Genomic DNA, 16,173 nt, shown 5'->3' with positions numbered 1-16,173 from the left:
TGAATGTATGCTGAGTATGTAATGTGTAATAATGTATATATTAGATATGATCATGGGCCATTATTATTACAATGCGTGTGTAATAGTAACGAGTGAATAATGGAATGGCCACATTAAAGGAGAAGCCCAAGGGAAACTGCTGGGCCTGTCTTCCTCCGTGTGGTGCCCAGTGTGAAGGAAGGGAGATGTCCCCGCTCAGCAGAGATGACAGGCGGACCCCAGGGCTCTCTGGAAATGGTGACAGTGAAGCCGCTCAGTCGTCCGGCTCTTTGCGACCCCATGGACTATACAGTCCATAGAATTCTTCAGGCCAGAATACTGGAGTGGGTAGCCTTTCCCTTCTCCAGGGGATCTTCCCAACCCAGGGATCGAACCCAGGTCTCCCGCACTGCGGGCGGATTCTTTACCAGCTGAGCCACAAGGGAAACCCAAGAATACTGGAGTGGGCAGCCTATTCCTTCTCCAGGGAAACTTCCCGACCCAGGAATCGAACCAGGGTCTCCTGCCTGACAGGCAGATTCTTTACCAACTGAGCTACCAGGGAAGCCCTAAAAGCCTTGAAATGGTGGGAATTCCTTATCCACTGTCTTCAAACTGGTGTTCCCAATTTCAAGAGGCGTGCATGCTTGCCTGCTCAGTCGCTTCTGTCATGTCCAACTCTTCGCAGTCCTGTGGACTGTTCCCACTAGGTTGCTCTGTCCATGGGATTTTCCAAGAAGACTGGAGTGGGTTGCCATGCCTTCCTCCAGGAGATCTTCCTGATCGAGTCCGCGTCTCTTACATCTCGTGCGTTGGCAGGCGGGTTCTTTACCACCAGTGCCGCCTGGGAAGTCTCCTTTCAAGAAGGGGACTTGGCAAAGATTTTAATAATGTAAGAAACGGATTTAAGGAAATCAGTTTCTGTGTCCTCACTGTTCAGACAGACTCTTGGAGAAATGAGTTTGCGTTCCTTTCTCGACTGTGCTCCTCCCCACAGCGGAAGAAGGGCTCACCCGGCTCCTCCCCAGAGGCTCAGCGCCGCTCGTTGGCGCGGAGCGTAGACGCGGACGCCGCCGACTCGGACGCCCCTGAGGAGACCCTGCTCCGACGGAGGGTCCGGGAGCGCGGCCCGCGGAGCTGCCGCGGACGCCGAGCCTGGGCTTCTCAAGCTCACGGCTCCACGCTGAGCCCCGCGCACGGCTCCGCCTGCCGCCATCCCGCCCCCGTCTTCAGATTCTCCCGCAGAAGTGAGACGCAACGTAGGCCGTGTCTGCCTCATAAAGTAGCCGTTTCAAACAGGAATCGGGTCTGACTTAGTCACTCAAGGCTGTGAAGACTGGCTTTCCAGTCGGACACCTCACAGGACAGACTCCATAGTCTGAATGAACGGTTCCTCGGTGCTAAGGTTTTGACAGAAATACCCGTAAGACATATTTGCTGTAGAAAAACGTGTGGAAACGTACATCTATTTAAACTTGTGACAGAAATTCTTCTATGCCAACCTAGGAACATGTGAGAGGGTTCCATTTCTTCCGGAAGTGAAAGTATGCCGCAGGAGAGGGAGTGAGTGTGAAAGGCCGCCGCCACCTGAGCTGACACGCTGCGTGCGGGGGGCTCACCCGGGCCACGGGGACCCCCCACCTAAGAGAACCTGAAAGCCCTGAAAGTGGGGGAAAGCCAAGGAGGTCAAGGTTACAGCCGGGGACTGCGCCCAAGGTCTGGCTGGCCAGTGTCCTCCACGAGGCCAGAGAGGACCCGAAATTGCCTTCCTGCTGTCCACCAGGTCTTTCTCCTCGTGACATCAGACCACGTGACTGGGACTGCACACGCCTCCTTGTGTGGGCTTCCCCGGGTGGCTCAGACATTAAAGAACCCACCTACGATGCAGGAGACCCAAGTTCGATCCCTGAGTCAGGAAGATCCCCTGGAGGAGGGCATGGCCACCCACTCCAGTATTCTTGCCTCCAGAATCCCATGGACAGAGGAGCCTGGCAGGCTCTGGTCACAAAGAGTTGGACACGACTGCAGGGACTTAGCATGCACACACCTCCTCGTGTGGCAGAGCGCACCCCCTGGGTATCTCTGTGGTGGATTATGTTTATTTAATTTTTTAAAATGGATGAATTATTTTTTGGCTGTGCTGGGCCTCTCCCTTGCTGCACGCGGGTTTCTCACTGCCTTGGCTTCTCCTGCTGCAGAGCTTGGGCTCTCGCGCTGAGGAGCTCCACACTTGTGGTGCCAGGGCTTAGTAGCTCTGAGGTGTGTGGGATCTTCCTAAACCAGGGATTGAACCCACGCATTGGCAGGCGGGTTCTTAACCACTGGACCACCAGGGAAGTCCCTGTTTGATTATTTCAAATTTCATGTGTATGCACTTTAATCCAGTGAGTGTCTTTTTGAGGGCCTTGTGGCATTAGTACAGAGGTGAACAAAGCTGGGGGTGTCCATGGCTCTGAGGTCTGTCCAGCAGTCTAGGCAGACCTATGCCAGCAAGCTTAGGTGCCCAAGGGGGGAGCTAGGCTGGGCACGCGTCCCCTTGAGGAAGAGACAGGGAGAAGGAGGAGACTGACTGATTGGCGGGTGTGGATGCTCTGAAGAGCAGGGAGGGGAGGGCCAGGGGGGCGGGAGGTGCTCTATTGGAGGAACAAAGGCCTGGAAGGGGTGCTTCTCTCCCAGGGACGCGTGTCGGGTCTGGTGCCTCGTCAGGGTCAAAGCGACACGCTGGCCTCCCCGCAAGGCAGACAGATCGATCACAGGCGAGTGCCTCGCTGATGGATGACGGGGGAAACTGCCCTTCACCTGGGGTTGATGTCCCCGAGGGCACAGGCCGCTGGCACTGCCATGGGGGCAGTGGAGACACCCAGTGACCTGGACAGTAACCTGAGTAACAGCACCCTGCAGACCTGGAAGGGTTTTCAGTTTGTAAATTATTTTTATATTCATGGCTTCCCGTGATTCTTTTTTATTGAAGGATAATTGACTTATGGTATTACTTGAGTTTCACGTGTGCGTCAGTGATTCAGTACTTTTATATGTTATGAAATGATCAGCTCAGTAAGTCCAGTTACCATCTGTCACCACACAAAGTTATTACAATGTTAGTGACTGTATTTCCTACTATGTACCTTTCATCCCAATGACTGACTTTGTAACTGTAAGGTTGCTCCTGTGGTTCTTAGAAATGGTGCAAAGAGGACAGACTATAAGCACTGAGAGGCCCGAGGTGCAGACCTGGGCCCAGGGCTGTGGGCACCGCGAGCCTCGGTCCAGGCAGCTGCGTGGTGGCCTCCTGCAGCATCGCCCTGGGACGGACTGCCTCTGCCCCTGCGGTCCAGACTGTCTGGGAGGGAAACCTTTTCCAGATTACTGAAGTGTAGCTTTTAAAGCCTCTACTTGTTAAAATATATGTTCTTTTTAAAAATTTATTTATTTTTAGTTGGAGGATAATTGCTTTACAATATGATGTTGGTTTCTGCCAGACATCAACATGTATCAGCCATAGGGGTACATGTATCCCCTCCCTCGTGAGCCTCCCTCCCATCTCCCACCCCCTCCCGCCCCTCGAGGTTGTCCCAGAGCACCAGGTTTTCGCTTCCTGCCTCACACAGTGGGCTTCCCTAGTGGCTCAGAGTCTGCCTGCAATGCAGGAGGATACCCTGGAGAAGAGAATGGCAGCCCACTCCAGTATTCTTGCCTGGAAAAGTCCACGTACAGAGAAACCAGTTCATGGGATGGAAAAGAGTCGGACACGACTGAACGACTAACACTTACACTTGATCATACAGCCAATTCCCGCTGGCTGGCTGTTTTACACATGGTAATATACATGTTTCCATGCTATTCTCTCCATTCGTCCCATCCTCCCCTTCCCCAACTGTGTCCACAAGTCTGTTCACCATGTCTGTGTAAAGCATCTACTTTTAATAAGTTATTTTACATAGGTATCTTCCAAAAATGTGTGATGCCATTCTTATCTTATTAGACGTATATTGTGAATCTAATTATTTTTATTCTTTTATCCTTACAAGCATCAATTATCATTCTTTTATAAAACAGAAATGCCTTAAAGAACTTTTAAGGTTTATGGTTCTAGAGACTGCTATAATTAACAACCTCAGACAGTTGTGCATTCTTATCTTTCTTGAAACTGTTTTCTGTAGAGAAATGCAAACATTCTGTTGGTAGATATATTTTTTAGAAAATACTTCTCTATTTGGCTGTGCTGGATCTTAGTTGCAGCACGTGGGATCTTCTGTCTTCTTTGCATCATGCAGGACCTTCTAGCTGCGGCATTCATGATTTAGTTCCCCAGCCAGGGATGGAACCAGGATCCCCTACACTGGGATCAGGGAGTCTTAGTCACTGGACCTCTAGGGAGTCCCTGCTGCAACTTTTAAAGTTGTTCCCCCCCCGCCCCCCTTTTTCCCTCTGTGGATCCGTGGGCATCAGCCACAAAGGCTTGCCCGTCTTCCCTTCCCTCCCTAGGCAGCTTGCTGCTTCCATCTCCTCTCAGGAGAGGCAGACACACATCTGTGGTAGGTCACTAGCCCTGATAATGGGAACTGCAGGCCTGCGAGTGGATGGAGCACACCCACTGCGTTGGTGACTTTACTCCTCACCACAGGGAGAGCGGTTCCTGGGGTGGTGACCTCGGAGGAGTGATAATGACTCCGTCTGTGTGCATTGTCAGTCTTTCCCGATTAGGTGCTGGGCGAAGCAGGGATCAGTAAAGTTGTTGTACTTACCAGGTGAATTATATTATTCTCTGCCAAACTTACAAACTATTTCTAGTAAGTACTTTTTGTTCAAAATGTTAGACTATTATTTACACAATCCGGGTTTGATCTAAATTTGTTATCTTATATCAACAACATCGCATACTTTACCCAAATCTTATTTTATGCATCTGACCTCCAGGTGAGCGGCTGGTGTGCTTTCCGTCCTTGTAACAGGAAGGTCGGGAGGAGAGGAAGCGGACGAGCATCCCAGCAGTTACTGATAGTTCACAGTGACTTGCAGGTTATTACATGAAAGTGCTCCTTAGGTTTTCATGCTTTTTAGCTTTTCTTTGTGTTAAGGTAACTTAACTGCTTCTCTTGCCATTTTAGAGTCACATGAGTAAGCTTGTGTAAATTTCACAATACAGTCTGTTGATAGAGCAGATTTTTACTTTGAAACCTTTACAGACCAAGAATGCTGTAGTTGTACTTGTTTAATATGTGGTTACTGAGTAAATGATGTATTGTGGTTGGAGATTAGAAAATGGTGTAAAATCTTGATATTACATCTAAAATAATACAGAAACAGAAAGGCATACAACTTTAAAAAGATTTAAAAGATAATTGTTAAAGAAAAGCCATCAGAACTTGTATGATTTGAAAACCTTTTAGCAGTTTAAAAGCATTTTCGACATCTAAAAATTTCACATTGTCTGCATTTCTTATATGCTAATGGAAAAGAGTGGCATGCATGCAGTTTAAAGGCCTTTGCTGCGTTTGATGTTACATAGGTTATTTTTTTATGTCTGCCTTCAGTTTTTATCCTTTATCAATTGCAGTTGAGAATTATCATAGATATGACTTCCTATAAAAATCAGATTAGCTTCTGAATTTTCAGCTGTACAAATTAAGGTAATGAAGGAAAAGTCATAATAGCAGCAAGTCAATAGAATATAGGTATCAGAGGGTAATGGAGAGAATGTTAAGCCTTGGATCTGGTGAGCAGGGTTTGGATATGGGGCAGTTTAAACACTGGCTCCTCTTACCTGCTGGTCATGGGTGCCTGGACAGGTCACTGAGTGTTTTCCCTAGTCTGTAACCTGGTGGCATCTCGCTCTCTGCCCTCCCCCCTCACCTGTCTCCCTGTAAGGTCAGGATAAAGGTGACACAGTGAAGGTGGACGCACTCTGTAACCTGTAAAATTCAGTGCAAGTCTGATGTGTCCCCAGGGCATTTTATAAAATCCAGGGACAGAGCGCAAAAGCCTTAATGGTTCTCGTTGTTGTGCGGTGTCTGAGTGGCAGCTCTGTGCTCCAGGCTCTCGGAGACTGGCTCCCCCTCGTAGTTCATCTGCCATTGCTGTTCACAGGCTCTATTTTAGAGTGCTAGGTGGGCAGCCAAGTACATAGCTTGTTATCCAGTGTGGGTGTCTTAACCTTGGGATGATGAACTTAACTTTCACCAAGTTGACTAGTATACATTTAAATGATCAAGCTTTCAGATTTTATAGTATATGCTTTGTAAACATTTTATTTTCTTTGCCTGGATCTGGGTAGTTACGCCGCCAACAGCATAGCCTACACGGTGTGAGTGTTCTGTTCCAAACAACGGTGCACGTGAGCTGACCAGAGCAGAGGGAGAGGATTACACCGCGTCCTTTCAGATTGAACACAATGGTGCAGTAATTGGCATAAGAAAGTCACGTTGTTTTTCTTTTAATGACGGATTTTCTTTGATAAAAAAATAGATATTTTTCTGAGCCCTCCCTCCCTCCCTGTCCTTCCTTGTTAAAATTTCTGTGCATTTCTTTGCATTTACTTTTGACTACTACTGTGCTTAAAGTAATCTGAATTGTAAAGTGGAAATAAAAGGGAAGGGTAGATGTGCTGCATATTAGAATCATTTCCAAATGGAAGAGGTTAAAATCGTTTCCTTCCTTCCTCCTCTCTTGCTTTCTTTTGGCAGAAAGCAGGACGCTTTACTCTATGGCACTTCACAAAAGGCATAATCTTAGAATCTGATTACATACCCGTTTTGAGTCGGACCTTTTCTCGCAGCATAAAAAGAGATCCTGACTCCATTTTCGAAGAGACGTTATTGACAGCATTTACTCACAGCAAGTAGTAGATGGAGGAGATGAGGAGAGATGGGATCTGGAATAAAAACTGATGGGAAAATAGGATTATGGAGAATAATTGCTAAAAAACATTTTCTTACTTCCAAGAGGTAGACGAGGCGCATTTTTAGAAAATATTTTTTGGCTGGAGGGAAACTCAAGCCAGATTTTGCCTTCTGCTTTGGCACCTCGCCTTTATTGGAAATATCATCGTCCAGGGAATTCAGTGGGAACTCTGGAAGGGCTTTATTGCAAACCTGGGAGGCTCTCCCGCCTGCCCCCACCCCATCCCGGGAACCACACACTCGGGTCTGGGTTGGGGAGGGGCTGGTCCTTGCTCTTCTTTTCTTCCTGTTTGGGTGGTGCTGGGGCAGAGCCTTGTACACACCGTTAAAAACAAGGCCCTTTGTGATCAAGGTCTTTGTGATCCTGTGATGTTGCCTGACACACACCGAGGGCTCCCAAGAGTATTTACTGAGTGGGTTGCCCCGCCCTCCCGAGGATCCTCCCAACCCAGGGATCGAGCCCAGGTCTCCTGCATTGCAGGCGGATTCTTTACTTCTGAGCCACCAGGGAAGCCCATTGACTCGATGTAGTATCTGCTTTCTCAGGGCAGATGTGAGTAATTTTCCAAAACCTGTGTGTGTGTGTGTGTGTGTGTGTGTGACCACCGTCCACCGTACGGCTCAGTTCTGGGGATGAAACAGATTGCACCCAGCCTTTTGTGGGCGGGTGCAGTCAGTGCATGTCACAGGTAGGTTGATCTGGTCATAAACACACCTCTGGGCCTAGGCGGGCCAGGGTGGGTGGGAGAGGTGGGCAGGGACTAGAGGGACGGCAGCCTGGGGAGGCCGGTAACCGGTCTGTGTCGGCCGCATTCCTGAGTCTGGTTCAGGTGGGGAAGAGCCTCAGCTCACTGTCTGTGAGCAGTTAGTGGTGTGACTGCTTTTTGCCTCAGTTATCTCATCTATGCCAACAAAGGTCCATCTAGTCAAGGCTATGGTTTTTCCAGTAGTCATGTATGGATGTGAGAGTTGGACTATAAAGAAAGCTGAGCACCGAAGAATCGATGCTTTTGAACTGTGGTGTTGGAAAAGACTCTTAAGAGTCCCTTGGACTGCAAGGAGATCCAACCAGTCCATTCTAAAGGCAATCAGTCCTGAATATTCTCTGGAAAGACTGATGTTAAAGCTGAAACACCAATACTTTGGCCACCTGATGTGAAGAACTGACTCATTTGAAAAGACCCTGATGCTGGGAAAGATTGAAGGCAGGAGGAGAAGGGGATGACAGAGGATGAGATGGTTGGATGGCATCACTGACTCAATGGACATGAGTTTGAGCAAGCTGCAGGAGTTAGTTGGTGATGGACAGGGAAGCCTGGTGTGCTGCAGTCCATGGAGTCGCAAAGAGTTGGACATGACTGAGTGACTGAACTGAACTGATCTCATCTATAAAGCAGAATGAAAAGAATGGTACCTTGTTCATAGATTGAACTAGTTAAATAATAGGCGTGAGGGCAATGCGCTGAACACATCTCAGCTATTGTTTCCTTTACTGAGGATTTTTGGGTTAGTCATCTCAGGTGTGGTCACAGCCCTCTTGCTAGAGAGGCAGGCTGTTGTTTTGCAGATTATAAAATTGGTTTTGAGGTATCCAGTGACTTAGGGCTTCCTTGATGTCTCAGATGGTAAAGAATGTGCCTGCTATGCGGGAGACCCAGTTTAGATCCTTGGGTCAGTGAGATCCCCTGGAGAAGGGAATGGCAACCCACTCCAGCATTCTTGCCTGGAGAATCCCATGGACAGAGGAGCCTGGCAGGCTACAGTCCAGGGGGTCACAAAGAGTCAGACACGATGGAGTGACTCATACGTTCACTTCAGTTTTCAGTGACCTGGTGACAGTCCCTCGGCCCAAGAGCGGAGGTTCTGACGTATCCCCACCCCCAGAGCCTGCCCGGGCCGGGGTGGAGGGTGTCTGGTTTGGGAATTGGGTGTTTGTACCGTGCACGGAGTCATGCCGGCTTGAAGCAGTGGCTGCCTGGCACAGAAGGAGGCTCATTGCTGCACGTCCAGCTGATTGTTCACGCCTGTTTCCATGTGGGTGTGTAAACAGCCTGCCTAGTTTCTGCAGAATGACTGCTTGTGTAGCGATTCCTCCGCTGGAACAGTGAGTGGGGTTGTGTTCGCTGTGGGAATGACTGGACAGACAGCCGCTGTTCCTGGATTCTCCTGAGCCTTCGCCCCGGAACGTCTGGAATCTGAGGTTTCCTGTCGGGGCCGCCTTTGCCTGCATTCTTCCTGTGAAGATTCTCCAAAAAGCTGTAAATTGCAATCAGATCAGGGCGCTCCTTCTTGACAATTGATGTTTAGTCCTCAAAATTCTGTATCAGTGGAAAGACAGGATCAAGTTATGTTTCCATATTTTCACCCTCAGTTTTACTCTTCAGAATAATTGTTAAAACTTTGTTTCTAGGGATGTGTGTGCGGTGTGTGTGTGTGTGTGTGTGTGTGTGTGTGTGTGTGTGCTGATATGATAAAGTGCATGGGGTAAGTGTATGGGATTCATTTCCCACGATTTATTGTAACCCGAGGGTATAGATACGAGATTCTTTTGATAATATGCATCATATATTATCCCAGGTGAATGAGAGACTTGAATTTACCACCTGAATGTAAATGTCTCCCTGCAGATAGAATATAGAGAGAATTATGCATCTGAAATTTGTAGGAAAAGTAAAGAACAAACAGTAGAGGTCCTGGGAATGGCCCGAGTTATGCTGCGATGCTTACAGCAATGATAACCCTTAGCCTGAGATATTTGCAGTTATTTTGAATGTTACTGTTTGAAACACTGCCTCCAGGCAGATTACTGTATTTATGTGACATTTAATATTTTTCTGTTAAGAAAGTAGAATCTTTGGTTTTTATTGAATTAAAAAATAATATTCCTATCTCTTTGTTTTTTGTTCATGATTACTCCTCAGGTGGTTATTAAAGGTATCTTCTTTATCGAATGCCTCAAATTATGTATCTCAGCAAAGACTATTATCTTTAACATTTTTTAATTTAAATAGACCTATTCATTTATTTGAATATAATTTAAACTGTTCTAAGAAGCAGTTCCAAATTTCTGAAAAAGTTTTACCAAATGCATAGCTAGGAAAATGTTCAGACTTGTCACAAATCCCTTTTAAAGTAAAGTAAAATGGATATAAATACATTCTAACTAGCGTATCCACTTGTTCTGTTGTATAGCACGATTCCAAGTCTGGTATGTTGCTTGTCATGCACAGAGGCTTCCTAAGTTAATTGTCTACAAATACAGACCTAAGAGATTTTGCAAGTTTCCTTCCTCACTCACGGATTTAACGCGCTGACTGCGACTGTACACTCAGAAAGAAGTTGTATGTGGTTGAACTCCCCCTGCCTCCCAACGACACCGAACACATACCCACACGCACACACGTATGTACACAGACACACAGACCCTGTTTGACTGTACCCTGAAGCCAAATCCCATCTGTGATGGGACGCTTGTGCCAAGACTAAATCGGTGCCTCCACTCAGTCTGGTAACATGATAAGAAATAACCGCGGCACCTTACGAGTGATGACAAGTAAGATCCCTCTGCAGAGACCGCCTGTTCTCCTGCTTTTTAAACCCATCCCCTGTGCTCGGCACACGCCCACAGCACTCATTCCCTTTGGCGACTGACTTGCCCGTTCGTCTCTGTCAGAGAGAAATCCAGAACTTTCTCCGAGGAAAGCACCAGGCCCCAACCAAGGGAGTCCACAGCCCAGCCCCTGTGAGGTGGTGGTCTCTGCCTGAAGGGTGACATGGCTGCTCCATTGTAGTGAAAATATCCCCTCAGCCCCCTCTCTCAAATGAGCCCTTGTCTAACTGACAACCTGGAGGAACTGCTCTTCAGGAAATATCATAGGTCAGTGATTGCCGCCTAGAAGGCAGAAGCTTGAGTTAGGACAGGCCAGATACTTGGACTGTACCCATCAGTGTGAATGAGGCTCCGTTCGGGGGACATTAGAATGAGGTTATATCTACAGAAACTTTGCTGTGAAAGACCAGCAGTATATGTCACTTTCTGTCGCATGTGTTTTGTCTTATCCATGTTTCTGCTATTTTATTTCCCTATTCTTTTTTGTTTTCTTTTTAATTTTGTTTGATGTATATTGTTTTTTTCATTGTGCTTGATGTATACTTGCAGTACATACTCTCTGGAACAAGGCAGAATGAATGATCTTCATATATTCATTATTTAGTATGATTCCGAGACAGTAGAATGTATTATCTTTGTTTTACCTGAAAGGAACCAGTGATTTTATAGTCATGGGGCTACTATCTTGTGTGGCAGGATTCAGTTCAGCTGTAAGTCATGTTACTGGAAAACCGAAGCTCATTCCACCAACTGTGCCATCTCCTCCTTCAGGAAGACCAATCACTAGGATATAGAAACTTGTGACACTCCACCAACACAAATGAACTTCACTGGGGGAGCTGCAGGCACAACCATTGTTGTTGTTTAGTTGCTAAGTTGTGTCCTGCTTTTTTGTGACCCCACGGACTGTAGCCTGGCAGGCTCCTCTGTCCTTGGGATTTTTCCAGGCAAGAATATTCGTGAGGGTTGCCATTTCCTTCTCCAGGGGATCTTCCCTACTCAGGGCTTGAACCATGTCTCCTGCATTGCAGGCAGATTCTTGGTCGCTGAGCCCCCTGGGAAGGCCCTGGACACAACCACGCCACAAGCCAAGCACACGCATCCAGAGTGTCAGAGCTGACCCAGCACGGCTCTCAAGGTGCCCCAGCCCCTGCCCACGCCTCCTGCAACGGGAACTCAGAGCGCCAACCTGTGTACTCTTCACTTTGAGAACCCCTCAGCGATTTTTTGTTCCTTTTTTTTTTCTAAGAAGAAAATAATTGTTTCACAGATAGGATTTCCTTAAACAACAGGAGCTTCACGTCCAGGCACATTTCAATTCAATTTTTAAGGATTTGATTTTTAGACATCGCTTCTATAAAATATCTATCGTGGGAAAAGAGGAATTTTTAGAAATAAAAATGGATCTGTACTGTCCCTACTCTCCAGCTCCTCCAAACTGCCCGTCCCTGTTTCCTTTGGAGGAATAAAGGCAGGGTTTTTAAAATGTTTGCTTGTTGGTTTCTTTTCTTAGTTATTCCACCCTTCCTTTCTTCCACGGGGAGTTTGAATCCTGTCTTCGATTTTTCCTTTTTTTGATGTACAGAATCTAGCCTGTGACTCTGTAACTATGAAGATAAAAGTTAGCCTGTCAGTGAAGATTATATAGTACCTTCATTAAGGAAATCCCACTGGAGTGGGTAGCCTTTCCCTTCTCCAGAGGATCTTCCCAACCCAGGTATCAAACCCAGGTCTCCCACATTGCAGGCGGATGCTTTACAAGCTGAGCCACAAGGGAAGCCCAAGAATACTGGTGTGGGTGCCTATCCCTTCTCCAGCGGACCTTCGCGACCCAGGGATTGAACCAGGGTCTCTTGCATTGCAGGCAGATTCTTTACCAACTGAGCTATCAGAGAAGTCCGAAGATTGTATAGTATCTTCATTAAGGAAATCCCACCTCCTGAAGACATTGAGGTGAACCATTTGCACTTAGCCCTTTGGTTGCAGGGCTGACTGGCCTCAGTCCCTGATCTTGTGGGCTCTCTCCTGCCCTGCCCTGGGGGACCCCACAGCTTTAATCTTACACTTAACTCTGATCATCTTCTGCACAGAGGAGACCTGGTCCCATGTTCCTGAAGCGTCTGCTCCTGTGTGAGCTCCCGGTCCCCTCCGTGTGCAGAGGCCCTTCTGAGCCGGATTTCAGGGCCCTGAAGTTAATGGAGGGTGCCTTCCTAATCATTATTACGCTCCTTAGTATTCATTTCCCCCTGTGCTTTGTTTGGAGGTAGAAGAATAAGCCTGCGTGCTTAGTCTACTCAGTCATGTCTGACTCTTTTGCAGCCCTGTGAACTGTAGCCCCCCAGGCTCCTCTGTCCATGGGATTCTCCAGGCAAGAACACTGGAGTGGGTTGCCATGCCCAGGGGAATCTTCCCGACCCAGGGATCAAATGCAGGTCTCCCGCATTGCAGGCAGATTCTTTACTGTCTGAGCCACCAGGGAAACCCTAGAAGCCTACATCTCACAAATGTATAAACTGCAGACATTGACTTCACTGTGCAGTGTTCACAGCAGAGCAGGATGAAAAGCTGTGTTTTTTCTACATAGTGACTTTATTCCCAGAAATGAGTATGGTACGCTCTTCACAGAAATTGTGAAATAATCCCTTCTGACTGATTGAAAAATACCCAAGGTGATGGCGATGTTTTATCATGAAACCTGGGATCTCAGGTGGGAGGAAGCCCTGTGCCTTCAGGCCAGAGCTAGGATCCCACCGATTTCTGGGCGTGTAGCACTAAAGAACGAGGTGATGTTCCAGAAGCTCGTTAGTCGGGGTGTCCTGGAGCTGGAGTCCTGTGAACCTCCAGTTCTCTTTCCAGCTGGAGTTTAGGTGTCTGAAGGTGCTCTCGTTCCCACAGCTGTGGCTACAGTTGTTGCACACAAGCAGCCTGTTTGGCTCTGGGGTGTCTGACACGTGCAAGGACAGCCTCCCACGGCCACGTCATCCCCCAGGGCTGCAGCGCCTGCACAGAGGTTCTCCTGCCGAGATGTACCAAGGTCCCGGGACCCATGTCATTGGAAGTTCATGTTTTTTTGTTCTGAATTTGAAACCCCTAGGTACGGTGGTTGTGATGAGCCCTTATCTCACAGCTTCTTGGAAGCTGCTGAGATTGGGCACAGAGTTCAATTTTCCTCAAAACAGTGCATTTCCTGATGGTTTTCTAAAGTGATAGAAGTTTGTTAAAATTGCAGTGTGAAAGAATTTCTCAGGAGGGAGAGCCAGCCCACTGTTCTCTGTCCTCAAGAGCTTTCTGTGTAGCTATTATTTGACATTTGCCATCATGGTCTCCTATCTGAGCTTTCTTAGGAGCTTTAAACTCAAACTGGAATTCCATTTCCTTTGATTCTGAAGCAGCATAGCTTCTGTGGCTTCCTGCTTAGAGAGGAATGGCATTCACCTTCCCCAGCCTCTGTAATCTCAGCCTCTTAATACCCTCCATTTTTTCTTTAATCTTCTTTTATGTCACTGCCCCCTTGAGTATCTGCCTACAATGTGGGAGACCTAGGTTTGATTCCTGGGTTGGAAAGATCCCCTGGAGAAGGAAATGGCAACCCACTCCAGTATTCTTGGCTGGGGAATCCCATGGACAGAGGAGCCTGGTGGATTGCAGTCCAGGGGGTGGCAAAGAGTCAGACACAACTGAGTGACTAACACTTTCATTTCACTTTCCTCTTGAGTATTCGGCACCGTCTTTTGGTGATGTCTACTTGTAGTCTAAGTGTATAAGGATATTTTTGTTAAATTTAGGTTTTATATAAGACATAACATCTGATAGATGTTTGTAAGACAGTTGTAACCCCTGTAGGCTGCACACACAGCTTTGGGAGCTGGTGCTTCTTTATTTCCGCCGGCACTCATGGGAATTACTAACAGTGCTTCCTTATAGGTGCAATGTTTTGGTTATTAATGGTTTTGTAACAGTAAATTTAAATTTTGTAATAAAAATGTAGAAAGGTATTTAATTCAGACACATAACTAATGGTGCCCTGTAATTAATAAATGTGATATAGATAACACAGCCTTCATTTTTGGAAGGGACTTGGTGATAGTTTACTTTTGTCCAAGTTGTCTCAAGCAGCCCGAAGGGAGTTGATTCTTCCCCCATCCTTACTCCCAGGTGAATGCTAGGGTTGATGTGTCCATGGACGACATGTCAGATGGCTGAGTTGACACTGAACCTTCCTGTAATCAGTCAAAAGACAATAGTTAGGTGGCCTCATGCACAGTGCAGAGGAAAACAGTAATTCCAGTTATTTTGATACTTGCTGCTGCTGCTGCTGCTAAGTCGCTTCAGCCATGTCCAACTCAGTGTGACCCCCTAGATGGCAGCCCACCAGGCTCCTCCGTCCCTGGGATTCTCCAGGCAAGAATACTGGAGTGGGTTGCCATTTCCTTCTCCATTTTGATACTTATGTTTTATTTTATTAAAATTTCTTGCACTGGGCTATTTGCGGGAGAGCCAGGCAGAGCTTTGCACTTGGAGCAGCGAGAGCTCCATCCAGCTGGTTGTGGAGGAGCTGACCCTTGGGTTCTGTCTCTCCAAGATTTCCTTTATTCTTCACATTTTCTACGCAGAAGATTTAATGTGTGTAGAGTCTCAGATCATTTTTTAGGCTGTCAGCATCATGCCTTTTAGGAGATTGCATCATCCTTTCTCTATCTGTATCTAAAACATCAGTATTGTCAAGTGTACATTTCTCTAATAATTTACCGTAGAAATATTTTTTCATTTCCACACATGCTCTGTAAATGTGTCCTATCCGTGTTAGCTATGATGGGCAGAGTACAGATGTTCTAAGTGTGTAATGCACAATTCAAAATAGAACAAAGAATGAAAAAGGAAAAGCTTCCTTTAGAGAAAGTCTGTATGGGAAATGGATTCTAGATATGACACCAAAAGCACAACATAGTACAAAATAGATAAGTTGGACTTCATAAGAATTAAAAACTTTGGGGTATCAAGGGACACTGTCAAGAAAGTGAAAAAAAAAATCAGTATATGGAGTGAGAGAGAATATTTGGAAATCATATATTTGATAGGGGTTTAATAACCAGAATATGTAAAGAACTCCTGTAACTCAAGGAAAAAAGACAACTAAACATGGTCAAAGGGCTCAAATGACATTTCTCCAAAGAATGTATACAGGTGGCCAATAAGCATATGAAAAGATGCTCAGCATTGTTAACCATTAGGGAAATGAAATCAAAACCAGAATGAGATACCATCTCATGCCTCATACAATAGCAATAACTTAAAGAAACATAAAGTTATGGTTGGTGAAGGTGCTGAGAAATTTGGGCCCTCCTGCCCTGCTGAAGGGAGTGTAAAATGGTGTAGCTGTAAGGGGAAACAGTCCAGTGGTTCCTTAAAAACCTAAACAGAATTACCAAGCGGCCCAGCAGGCCCGCTCGTAGGTGTATATGTCCAAAGGAACGATAATCAGGGACACAAACTAATACTTGTATCATAATGCTTATTGCAGCGTTATTCACAACAGCCAAAGGGTGGGAACATTCCAAATGTCCATTGACAGATGAACGGATGCGCAAAATGCGGTCCCATACTATGCAATGTCATTCAGTCTTAAAAAGAAAGGAAAGTCTGACACATGCTGCAGCATGGTTAAATCTTGAAGACATGTCAGAT

At 46.6% G+C, this 16,173-nt stretch overlaps 1 protein-coding gene and 2 long non-coding RNA genes across 13 annotated transcripts in view; 2 read left to right on the top strand and 1 right to left on the bottom strand.

Moving 5' to 3' along the window:
- The window catches only part of PDE10A (phosphodiesterase 10A), a 344,897-nt gene that overhangs the window by 109,338 nt on the left and 219,386 nt on the right, over nt 1-16,173 (top strand). The gene's annotated exons all lie outside the window — the stretch shown is intronic.
- Nucleotides 1,106-8,283, top strand: LOC145521292 (uncharacterized). Its single transcript, XR_014065299.1, has 2 exons — nt 1,106-3,609; nt 7,344-8,283. It is a non-coding gene; the product is annotated as an uncharacterized LOC145521292 (long non-coding RNA).
- Nucleotides 6,200-7,170, bottom strand: LOC145521293 (uncharacterized). The gene is made up of 3 exons (XR_014065300.1): nt 7,071-7,170; nt 6,727-6,862; nt 6,200-6,353 (listed from the first exon to the last, which is right to left on the bottom strand). It is a non-coding gene; the product is annotated as an uncharacterized LOC145521293 (long non-coding RNA).

Source organism: Giraffa tippelskirchi, chromosome 9, assembly GCF_054371585.1.
Source record: "Giraffa tippelskirchi isolate mGirTip1 chromosome 9, T2T-mGirTip1v1.2.pri, whole genome shotgun sequence".
In the NCBI taxonomy this organism is placed as follows: domain Eukaryota; kingdom Metazoa; phylum Chordata; class Mammalia; order Artiodactyla; family Giraffidae; genus Giraffa; species Giraffa tippelskirchi.
The sequence above is the reverse complement of the archived record's forward strand: the minus strand, read 5'-3'. Positions and strand labels throughout refer to the sequence as shown.